Raw genomic sequence first — 13,252 nt, 5'->3', positions numbered from 1 at the left:
AATAGGTACTTAAGGAAGTTTTTGGAAAGAGTAGGGAACAATTTCCTGGTGCAAGTGCTGGAGGAACCAACTAGGGGCAGAGCAATTCTTGACCTGCTGCTCCCAAACAGGGAAGAATTAGTATGGGAAGCAAAAGTGGATGGGAACCTGGGAGGCAGTGACCATGAGATGGTCGAGTTCAGGATCCGGACACAAGGAAGAAAGGAGAGCAGCAGAATACGGAACCTGGACTTCAGAAAAGCAGACTGACTCCCTTAGGGAACAGTTGGGCGGGATCCCCTGGGAGAATAACATGGGGAGAAAGGAGTCCAGAAGAGCTGGCTGTATTTTCAAGAATCCTTATTGAGGTTGCAGGAACAAACCATCCCGATGTGTAGAAAGAATAGTAAATATGGCAGGCAACTAGCTTGGCTTAACAATGAAATCCTTTCTGATCTTAAACAAAAAAAAAAAGAAGCTTACAAGAAGTAGAAGCTCGGACAAACGACCAGGGAGGAGTATAAAAATATTGCTCAGGCATGCAGGAGTGAAATCAGGAAGGCCAAATCATACGTGTAGTTGCAGCTAGCAAGAGATGTTAAGCGTACCATTTCTTCAGGTATGTTAGCAACAAGAAGAAGGTCAAGGAAAGTGTGGGCTCCTTACTGAATGAGGGAGGCAACATAATGACAGAGGATATGGAAAAAGCAAATGTACTCAATGCTTTTTTTGCCTCTGTCTTCACGAACAAGGTCAGCTCCCAGACTACTGCACTGGGCAGCACAGCATGGGGAGGAGGTGACCAGCTCTCTGTGGAGAAAGTGTTATTTAGAAAAGCTGGATGAGCACAAGTCCATGGGGTCAGATGCACTGCATCCGAGGGTGCTAAAGGAGGTTGTGGATGTGATTGCAGAGCCATTGGCCATTATCTTTGAAAACTCATGGCAATCGGGGGAGGACCCGGATGACTAGAAAAAGGCTAATGTGGTGTCCATCTTTAAAAAAGGGAAGGAGGAGGATTCGGGGAACTACAGGCCAGTCAGCCTCACCTCAGTCCCTGGAAAAATCATGAAGCAGTTCCTCAAAGAATCAATTCTGAAGCACTTAGAGGAGAGGAAAGTGATCAGGAACAGTCAGCATTGATTCACCAAGGGTAAGTCATGCCTGACTAACCTAACTGCCTTCTATGAGGAGATAACTGGCTCTGGGATGAAGGGAAAGCAGTGGACGTATTATTCCTTGATTTTAGCAAAGCTTTTGATAAGATATCCCACAGTATTCTTGCCAACAAGTTAAAAAAGTGTGGACTGGATGAATGGACTATAAAGTGGATAGAAAGCTGGCTAGATCATTAGGCTCAACGGGTAGTGATCAATGGTTCCATGTCTAGTTGGCATCCAGTATCAAGCGTAGTGCCCCAAGGGTCGGTGCTGGGGCCAGTTTTGTTCAATATCTTCATTAATGATCTGGAGGATTGTGTGGACTGCACCATCAGCAAGTTTGCAGATGACACTAAACTGGGAGGAGTGGTAGATACTCTGGAGTGTAGGGATAGGATAGAGAGGAACCTAGAGAAATTAGAGGATTGGGCCAAAAGAAATCTGATGAGGTTCAACAAGGACAAGTGCAGAGTCCTGCACTTAGGACTGAAGAATCCCATGCACTGCTACCGACTAGGGACCGAATGGCTAGGCAGCAGTTCTGCAGAAGAGGACCTAGGGGTTACAGTGGACGAGAAGCTGGATATGAGTTAACAGTGTGCCCTTGTTGCCAAGAAGGCTAACGGCATTTTAGGCTGTATAAGTGGGGGCATTGCCAGCATATTGAGGGACGTGATCATTCTCTTCTATTCGACAATGGTGTGGCCTCCTCTGGAGTACTGTGTCCAGTTTTGGGCCCCACACTACAAGAAGGATGAGGAAAAATTGGAAAGAGTCTAGAGGAGGGCAACAAAAATGGAGGGCTGGAGCACATGACTTATGAGGAGATGCTGAGGGAACTGGGATTGTTTAGTCTACAGAAGGGAAGAATGAGGGGGGGATTTGATAGCTTTCAACTACCTGAAAGGGGGTTCCAAAGAGGATGGATCTAGACTGTTCCCAGTGGTAGCAGACGGCAGAACCAGGAGTAATGGTCTCAAGTTGCCATGGGAGAGGTTTAGGTTGGATATTAGGACAAACTTTCACTAGGAGGGTGGTGAAGCACTGGAAGGCGTTACGTAGGGAGGTGGTGGAATCTCCTTCCTTAGAGGTTTTTAAGGTCAGGCTTGACAAAGCCCTGGCTGGGATGATTTAGTTGAGGATTGGTCCTGCTTTGAGCAGGGGTGGGACTAGATGACCTCCTGAGGTCCCTTTCAACCCTGATATTCTATGATTCTATGAAGTACAGGACTGTGACATATGTATAAAGTTAGATTATACTAAATTTAGACTTTAACACAGGTTGTCATAATTTCAAATTTAATATTAAATGAGTTAATCTAGTTTGGTTTATGAGAAGTTTAAATATAGACATGGTAAGCAAGCAGTATATTTTAATCGGATTCAATTTCCCCCACTCTCTCTATTTTAAACAAGAAAAAAAGAGTACTGTAACCTCTCAGGAAAGGTGATCAAAGGTAAAGAATTTCTGGACCCTCCATGCCCCTCTCAGTCTTGCTCAAGAGAAAAGAACAGATATGTCCACTCCTAGTGAGGTCTGATGCAAAAATCTAACAATGGGTATCACATAAGGTGAGAAGTTGAAAGACTCCACAGAGAATGATATTTGTCAGGGGTGTTGATCACAAAGTGAACAGTAACAAAATCCACCCCGCGCTTAAAAAAAAAAAATACAGGAAAACCCCACAAAAACCAAACCAACAAACTAAAAACCTTATTCTTCCTTGGAGTTGGTTAAAAAACACATTTTTCAGAGGAACCTGAATTTTTTGCAAGCATAGTTATTGAGTCTCTCTTCAACACTATATGATCCTTCCCTCACAAGTTGCCTTGCATCTACATAACTATCACACAAAGAAACTGTAAACAAGAAAAGAAAGGATTTTGTAGTTTTCTGCTGCAAAAGTAATTATGTGAGGATAGCATTTAAAAATAATTGGCCATTACTTTGTTTTCAAAGGGAAATCGGCATTTCACCATTTATCCATTTCAGGCTGTTACATCATAAATGACATGACAGCTTGTATTGTTTTTGTCAACATAATGATTTGACATGGCAAAATGATGAAAAGGCAAATTTCTGTTGAAAGTTTAAAGTGATGCACAATCATTTTTTCTGAGAAACACATTATCAGTCCATAAATTGATGAATGATCCTACTGCTTCAACCTACGGCTCTATTCACATTACCTTTAATGGATAGTATGTGTGCGTATAAAGGGGAAACAGACCACTAGTCTTGCATTTAAGATAGGATGGACATTTTCCCTTGCTCTCAATAATTCCAAGTCTTTTTTCCCCCTTAGTGAAATCTTCAGTGACTTGGGTCATTATACTTTATTTTCATTCAAGGTTTATTTGATATTTTTTTAAATTATATATATATATAATGAGTGTATATATATTACACTCATAGTTTCAATTCCTTTCATTGCAGGAATTTAACATATTTTACAAATTTTAATGAACGGTGCCTCACAATATGAGTCTGAAGTAACTACCACTATATATTATGTTTATTTTACAGATAGGAAATGGAAGCACCCAGTGTGAATTCTGCTGTTAGGTATGCCATTGTAAATCCAGAGTAACAGCACTGTAAATTAAGGTCCCAACTCCTGGGCTACAGGCCCCACCTGCTGTTCTACAAGGGTCTACACAGCACTTTCCAACAAACAACAAGTATGGTATAACGTTTACATTTGGTATATCACCAGTCTACGCTCCCATATACACTCTCCTGCACTTCAAGAAAGGATGTCCCAACCCTCCCTAATGTTCTGTGTGTCTAAGGTTGAGATCCAGCACATCTCTCTGCACAGAGCTCATTGAAGAATCAGGACATACATTTGTAGAAGGTGGTAGGGTATTATATTATTTGTATTCCCTGTACAGTGCCTAGTACAATGGGGTTCTATTCTTGGTTGGTCTGACATTTTAATAAACACGATTACTATTAATAATGAATGCATACTAATATTTTAGAAATAGGATTTGATTCTGTAATTAATGATTGAATTATAGTCTATAGTCAAGAGTTACAGTTGTATTTGTCATGCTTTCTGGGGTGGTTCACAACTGTGAGTGCCAACCTGAGGGCAGACTGTCAAAAAACTGGGTAGAAACCCCCAGCAGATTGTATGTTCTATAATTAGATTTCAGCAACCCGGTGACAAGTGTGAACCCCTAAAGCACTATAAGAGTCTCACCATGGATCACAGACAGTTCCTTTGAGCATCCCAGTCTGTCTTGCCACCAAACAAAATCATAACAATATTCAGGTTACTCCCAGTCCCAAAGGACCAGGCACTTACTCCAGGTCATTTGTACTCAGATCTCAAACCAAAGACAATGCCTGTTGCCAATCCTGTAATAAACTAACTAAAGATTGATTAATAAAAAATAGGAGAGTTATTTACAAGATTAAAACATGAAGCATATGCACAAAAATGAGCGCAGTCTTAGATTTTAAAAAATAATACAAGAGTCTATAATAAGCAGCTATATGTCGTTTAGGGCTGACCCATGCCAAGCAGCATGAGGATCTCTTGCTTATGTTTAGGAATCTTTGCCCCTCAGAATTCAGACAGCATAAAGATCCTGATTTCTCCTATACCATGGGATACAGATACTATAAGTAGGATTACTTACATGCAGCATCCTAAAACTATTCCTTAAAGTGTAGACACTAAACACATTCTTATAACTCTAATATCTATTTTAACTATACCTACCCACAGATAAGCCAGACTGGTTTCCAGCTGTGCGTTTGTAAGTTTCAGTGATGCCTGTGGGGTGTTGGCATGAGCTCGCATCTGCTTTGCCAGTATCACAGTATTTTCAGCCTTAGTTTTGATATGTCCTGATTTCTGTAGGGAATCATGAAACTGTAATCTTGCATTAACATAGATTTTTATTTGTTTGTTTTGTCTTTGATAATACAGATTTATTTTAAAATAAAAAATTACAAGTAAACCCAACAAATTTTGGTCAAGAGGTTGAAACAAACTTTTGAAGTTCAAAAACATTTCAAAGTATCTTCCTTTTTCTTAATTTTTGCATATCTCTGTAATTCTCAGACTGGGTGAGAGTTAGAGGCAAAAATGCCAAAATATTACTAGATAGTTTTTCTCATGATATTTCTAACCAAATCTTCGAAAGGAAGTACTGAAAATCTTGCAAATGAGTTTGGTTTTGCAAGATTTTCATCCCAGGATTTTTGGATAAGAATCCTAACTTCTGGGCTTCACTAATTGGAACTGTTTTCAGCCACCTCAAATATAAATTATCCTTTATAATGACACTGTTGGTCATGTAATATCTCCTCTCTCTCTCTCTCTCTCTCTCTGTATATATATATATTTTCATTCTTTTCATCAAAAATGTCAAAAGGTGGGGAGGGAACACCATGTATCTGAAGTCAGGAAACAGTTATCTAAGACTGACCATTTCTGAATTATCACAGCCCACACAGCTTTCTAACTTCACCTGCTGAAAAAAAGTGTTTGTTGCTCTTTTTGGAGACTGACAAAGTGTAGGATGGACAGGTATCTGTGAGGAAACTCTAACAATAGCCAGGGGAGAAAACAGAGGCTAAGATTTACATTTGACTTGATGTTATTTTAAGTGTAGCGCCACGACGGCTCACCACCACAGCACCTCCTGCTGGTCATCCAGGGAATTAGCTCACCAACCTCCAGAACACCCTCTGCAGGCCAGTGTCTCGCTTGCTGCTGGCCCCAGTGTCCCTCCTAGACCCCAGTGCCCCTTCTCTCAGGGTTCTGCCCCCTGCAGTACCCTGCAGTCTATTTGGGTCTCCCCTCCCTGGGAAACACCCAATCCCCATCCCACCTTGCCTCAGTCTTTAGCTACTGCCAGTCACCATCTAGCCCCTGCTCACTGGGGTGGACTGCAGTGTTATTGCCACTCATCATCGGCAAGGAGGCTTTGGACCTGCTGCCTCTGCCTACCCTTGGGCTGTCCTCTCTGCAACCCCAGTACCTTCTCAGCCTTTGACAAGGCCTGCAACCTGGGGGGTTTCCAGGCTGAAGCTCCCCAGATCCTCTGGCCTTTCCCCAGCCCTACTCCAGTTAGGCACCCTGCCCAGCTCCCAGCAGTGAGGCCCATCCCTCTCCACATCTAGAGAGAGAGACTGTCTGTTGGCTTCTGGCCCACAGCCCTCTTATAAGGGCCAGATGGACCCTGATTAAGCTGGCCACAGCTGTGTTCAACTACCCACTCAGCTTCCCCAGCTGTTCTTAATCCCTCTTACCCTGCTGCAGTCCTCTCCAGGGATGCTTTCACTCTTCCAGGCCCGGAGCGGGGTAATCACCCTGCTATGTAAGTTACAAATAAAGCATAATCCCCAGAAAGGGGTGCAGGGGCGTAGGGTTGGATTAATTACAATGAGAGAGATTGTACAACTCTAGTTATCTTGACAAGCATTTACTCACTAGAGTGGAGCCATTGACTTCAATGGGACCACTGGTGTAAGTACTCAGGTAAATTCCACAGTCCGGCCAAATCGGTGAAAGTCCACCTGCCTCAGAGAAACACTTTTAGAAACACTTTTGCAGTATGTCAATTTTAAGCATATATTACTGTCCGTGTTTTGTATACCTACTCGCTATGTTACATAAGCTCAACAGCACAAGTTAAACATTGCGTGACTGTGTAAAATCTGAATGTTTTTTATTTGCTCAATTTAAATTAGGTGTTCGATATTGTTTTAATGTTGGGTTGTTTTGTATATAGACAGATTCCAGAGGGAGCAGATTTTCTCTTTGCTTTTATCTGGTCAGGGATTAAAGTAAGTGTTAAATACACAAGAACTAGGGGAAAGAAAATTAAGTTTCATATTGTACAACCAATGCCAAATCTAGGTCAGTGTCACTTTCATTGCTGGATCCTGTCCAAAGTAGGGTGAAAAGCTCATGATTTGGTTTATTATGGATTTTTACTGTTTTTATGAACTGAGACTTGCTGAAATTTTCATTAGGATAATACTTTTCACCTTTTGTCTTAATCCTTATCCCTTTCCACTTGCATAAATGATAGGTTTTAAAATTCTTGCCACTTCTATTGATTTTAGAAGCCTTGCATTGAGAAAATTTTGTTTAGAAAAATCATTCTTCATCAAGGTGAATGTAAGAATATGACATTCAACAAAGGATTCTCAGGTCTGGATCACTAATGGGGGCTAATTTAATAGGCTAAAGAACTAATCAACTGAGATATTTTATATTTTTAAGGACATTCATCTGATCCAAAACCCAGTATCTTCTCTACCAGTGTAGTAAGGAGGGCATTTTTTAGAAGAGTTCCTTCTGTTATGTTTGCAAGCTGCTCTTTATGTTGCTTATCCCAAAACTTAGAAATAGCTACTGCATATAGTGTATTTCACTTTATGTATAATAAGCAGACTAAACACTCTGAGCAATACAAAATGAAATAAAGATATAGCCAACATCCCTGATATCTCTTGATTAAACAAAATAGGCTTTATTGGTTGTAGCTGGATACTCATGGATTCCTTAATTCATGGACATTCGGCATTCAAAAGAGCTTATTCTTAGACTTCAAGGTGTGCTGTGTCAATCTGGACTAATTATTAATTACATTGTTCTCACAATAGTTCACTGATCATTTTATTATTTCAGATATATGCAATAAAATATGATTGGCCAAATTCTGACATGAATTATATCCAAAGCACTGCTATTGACTTTTTTCTAAAAATGAGCAGAATTCAGCCATGTGTTAAGTAACTATAGATCCACTATATTCTTTTGTAAAAAATAAAAAAATAAAATCCTAGTTTTGGAATGCAAGCTGTGACAAACTTTTAAACTCCAGTACATGTGAGTAGTAGCAATGTATTTCAACTCTCACACTCTGTACTAAACAGTCCCCAAGTTGAAACACAGTGAGATACCTCATTAGAGAGACTGGAAATATACATAAATAAGTGAAGTTGGAAGAACCAGAGGTGGCACAGCTCCTTTCCAATATGAATTATATATTTGTTTAGTTCAGAACTGATCTTTAAATAACCATTTCTGGCTAGAAGAAATATTACTGTTGATATGAAAAATGCCACTTACATTTATGAAAATAAAAAAAAAACTAGATATTTGACATTAAAATAGAATTGTCAAATTTGCAGCATGCAGCAAATCAGGGTCTAGCAGAAGGACTTCCTGAGCCTGGATTTTCAAAGATGTTTCGGGGAGTGTGGGAGCAGGAAAATGGAAGGAATGAAGCCAGAATTCAACAGGTATCAGGAAAGAGTATTTAGACATTTGGTTAAGTTTTGCATTAACATATTGCTTGATGTTTCCCTGAAGCAAAATTTTAGAGATTCATCTACCATAAATCAATGTAAATGCATATATACTTTTGATTTATATGCTATCTGCAATTATACCAACTAGAGACTAATTATGGCTTCTTCCAGAACCCCAAGATTCCCATTGATAGTTTCCTATTGAGTTTCTATTTCTCCTTCCTCTGCCTCCCCATTGTGCTCATGCAACTACCACTTGCTTTACAGAGTTATAGACATATATCCAGGAGAGATCTGGTCCCCTCATTTTTCTGTCAGTGATGTGTGCTGAACAAAACCCAGTAGGAAACATTAGCACAGTTCAGTTTATGTAGCTGTATTTTTGGAACATTTCTCCTTAGAATGAATGTGAAGTTGATGGGAACTTCTCCTCAAGGGACTGCTTCACAACAAGTAGCATTTGTAAAAAAGTTCAATGTCAGAGATATAATGTCTCATACGGTAATTCTGAGGTGCTAGTTGTGCTGTCAAATGGGGATGGTGATGATGGAGAGAAGTTAAAAATCTTCAAGGCCCTCTCTTTTCATCAGCTTGTTGCAGTTTCTCTAGTTTTTTTTTCCTCAGATGCACCTGACAACTGTTATATATTCCATTCAGTCCAGATGACCCTTTTTAGAAGTGTGACATTCCAATGTACTTGAAAGAGAAAAATAAATCCAATTATGTGAGTTGTCTAATATTGTTTGTATTCCTTAAATAGTTTCACTGTAACCCTCCTTCCCATTTTATATAATAGATATGTCATATTTTATGGGGAACAGACATTCAAAGCCATAAACTTCCATTGACTACAGTGGAAGCTGTACCAGGGATAAATTTGGCCTGTTATATCTGCTGAGGATATACAGAATGGAAGTATTCCCCACTGCAGTAGAAGAAGTTCAACTAAAATAACTGAACAAGGTAAGATATATGAATATTTCACAGAGCATTACAAATACCACTTAACTTCTACAGTCATTTTGCCTTACAAAGGTTACAGGCACAGTAGGTGTTCAACAAACACTCAACGCCTCCAATCACCATTCAACACTTCTGAAAATCAGGCCCACAGACTGAGGTGATACACAGAATTTAGATCCCAACTAGAATTTCTCCATGCTTAAGAGGATAAAATGAAATTTTTCATTCTACTCTTACGTGGACAGTGCTTTTTTTGCCAACGTTCATGGTGTCCAGCACATTGTTCTGCATTTTTTCACACAAAACTTCATAAAACAGATCTGGCCACCACTGCACAATAGTCCATAGAATGGGATGGGAGTGAAGAGGGAAGCAGGCTTTGCAACCTTCGTGCTCAGCAGAGTATATTGTTATTAGATAGAAAGTCATAGGGAGGTATAGCTCCACCTCTTACTCATGCCTGTGCCTAAATCCCAGAGTTTGGTCCTTTAGCATGTGTATATCTTCTTTCTTCCACTCCTGGTTTTGTGCCTGGTATCATGCTGTCCTTTATTGCTGGAGTAGTCTGTTTGTGTTCATCCATCCAGAAGCTGCTTTTACCTTCTCATCATTCTTCCTTGAAGCCCAGACTTCCTATTATCACTTTTAAACTTCATACTATCTTCTGCTGAAACTATGCTGTCCAATATCTTGTTTAGATTCTAAGGTCTTCTGGAGAGGGATTATCCCTTATCTAGGTTTGTAAAACACTGGATACGTATATGGAGATGTAAGTGTTGATTGATTTAAGGTCAGAAGGGATCATTAGATCATCCAATCTGATCTCCTGCACAACACAAGCCATATAATTTCACTGTTACCTCTATAGTGAGCCCAAAGCACATATTCCAAAAAGGTACCCCATCTTCATTTCAAAACATCACAAGATGAAGAACCCATCACTTCCCTTGGTAGGGAATTCTAATGATAGCTTAGACCCTCACTGTTAAAAATGTGTGCCTTATTTCTAATTTGGACCTTAATATAACCCACACTTGAGTCCCTCTCCTTTCAAATAAACCTTGGACTGAGTTTACCTTAATTAGACTTTCAATTTATTCTTAAACTACATAATTACAATACAGGATAATTTATGTAGCAAATATTTATCTGTTTTGTATTTATAGGTTTCTATTACTGAATCTGAATCCTTCTTGTGCAGTCAGACATCACTTAGGGCAAGAACAAAGCTCTGCCATCTTAATCTGTCATGCTGTATGCCGGAATAGCTACTTTGCTGTGTTTTTATAACTTATTTTTTTTTATGAGGATAGAATGTTGGCCCGTCACTCAACTCCTAACCTGGAGGATCAATGGACAGGTTTTCATCTGATCTCTAGCCTATCAGGAATTAAAACTCCCACTGGCATAGCTCTCGGGATCATTGGAAAACACAAGCCTTCCCACTGTGTCAAAGTGCAGTCCCCAGAGAAGGTAAGTTTATATCATGCCTGTAGCAATTCATGAATCCTGGCAATCCCTGGATGACTGAGAGCCAGATGTCACCCCAGCAAGTCCCATTCAGTTCATTAAACTATTTCCAACATCCAGTCAATCCTTCCCACCTACCAGGGGTGGATCTAGGCATTTTGCCGCCCCAAGCACGGCAGGCAGGCTGCCTTCGGCAGCTTGCCTGCGGAGGGTCCGCCGAAGCCGCGGGACCAGCAGACCCTCCGCAGGCATGCCACCAAAGACAGCCTGCCTGCCGCCCTCACAGCGACCGGCAGAGCTCCCCCAGTGGCTTGCTGCCCCAAGCATGTGCTTGGCATGCTGATGCCTGGAGCCGCCCCTGCCACTCACCCACACACTACTCCCAATCCTTTCAGAAGTGGACATCTGAGGAAGGCTATCCTGGAGAGGTGGGCCATTTAAGTGGTGTTCTCATTTAAGTGGTGTTCTGCTCTTTTTGTTACATGAGGATTTTTGGATGACTAGTTTTGTCCTATTGCCTGATTTGTGCTTTTAGGTTTACTAAAATACTTGGCTAGTAAGCTCTTTGGAACAGGGACCCTCTTTTTGTTCTGTTTCTACAGCGCCTAGCTGTACAAAGGGGTCCTGGTCCATGACTGGGGATCCTAGGTGTCACTGTAATAGAAATACGAAGTGTATGGAGAGAGCCTTTTTATTCTGGATTTTTAGTTTTTATAACATCAAATAAATAGATACAAAATACAAGCAATATCATTAGGGTAAAAAGTGATTTAATTTTCCTTTTGAAAATGTCACCTGGAAAGGGTAACACGTGAATATACTAACTCAACCAAGAAAACAGTATCAGGGAATATGGGTTAGCTTATTAAGTCTTATTTCTTATATTATTTCATTGGTTTCAAAAATACAGTCCAGCGTTGCCAGGTGCATGATAAATTGTAAAATCTGCTCACTGACCTTTCTGATTAGCTCAAAGTCAAATCGTGCTACATTACAGTGGCTACCACTACTGTAAACCACATCTTTGTATTTTCTTGTCTTTGAACTATCATCTCATTTCTTCAGCCTATTCATCTTTTAGACACTCTTGCTTTCACTTTCGCAGTGAGATACCTGCCGGAAGATAATTATTTGGTACGTTTTCTTTGTCCTTTGGATTGTAAGTCACAGATGCTTGTCACCCTGTTCTTCGTGGTGATGTGAACTTCCATGAACTTTCTGTTTGGTGAACAAGACCCCGTAAGACAGAAAATTTACTATCATTCACCTGTTAAGCTCCTTTATGGCGTCTTTTGCTCTCCTTTACTGGTTGGGTTCATTTTAGTGGCTTAGATGACTATGACAGAGAGAGAAACTGTTGGTGCCAGTAATCACTGAATGCTCTGATTTAGTCTATCACTGAAGCAGTCATATGAAGATGATATAAACTAATGTCATTCAGCATGGCAGAGTGAGGAAAGGCTGTCTTTTTTCTATTATTTTTGTTAACAGAGGTGGATACAGGGAGTGTGTCAGATTTTGTAGCTGGAAATGTAGTTCAAAGACAGGCCACTATTTTTTTATTGTATATAAATCAATGTGTTCATGAGGAATAAATGATAGGCTTTTACTGCTCTGCAATGGGAAGGGAAATTGAATTCAAGAGTCCAAACTCTACCTCTTTCTTCTCCCCATGTAGTACCAATGGCTTCAAAACTATTGCATGGAGGTATGAAGGTAAGTACTGAATTTGTCTGAATTAATCTGTCTAATATCATTTGCAGTGATATAAATCCACAAAAATTCCAGTAGTGTCCATGGAGTTACCTGGTACAAACCTGTGTAAATTCAAAATCAGCTCTCATAGAGTATATCTACATTGGAATAAAAGACCCTCAGCATAGCCATGGCTGGCCTGACTCAGCTGACTCAGGCTCCTGGGGATCAGGTTGTGAGAATCTTAAATTGTAGTGTAGATGTTCGAGTTTGGACTGGAGCACAGGCTCTGGAACCCTGCTTCCTCTCAGGGTCTCAGAGTTCAGGCTGCAGCCCAAGCATGAACAATTTTACAGCACTGCAGCCTGAGCCCGTAAGCCTGAGTCAGCTGACCTGGGCCATTTACTGCTGTGCATTCATGAAGTTACTCTAGATTCACGCTCATGTAAAATGAGACCAGAATCTGGTCCATTAGGGTATACTCTAACAACTGGGATTATTTTATCAGGAACTGCTGTGGAATTAGTTTCTGCACTTGGAGGCAAGAGAAACAGAGGCATTTACCAGAATGGGGAAAATTTAATTCATGATCTCTGACCCAAATCTCAAATTACATGGATGTAAATACATTGCATTAAATCACCGATGTTGCACAAATGTAAATGAAGGCAGAATTTGTCTCCATTCTGAAACAGAGCAC

This window comes from Mauremys reevesii, linkage group 8 (genome assembly GCF_016161935.1).
Source record: "Mauremys reevesii isolate NIE-2019 linkage group 8, ASM1616193v1, whole genome shotgun sequence".
Taxonomy (NCBI): Eukaryota; Metazoa; Chordata; order Testudines; family Geoemydidae; genus Mauremys; species Mauremys reevesii.
This window is presented reverse-complemented; position numbering follows the sequence as displayed.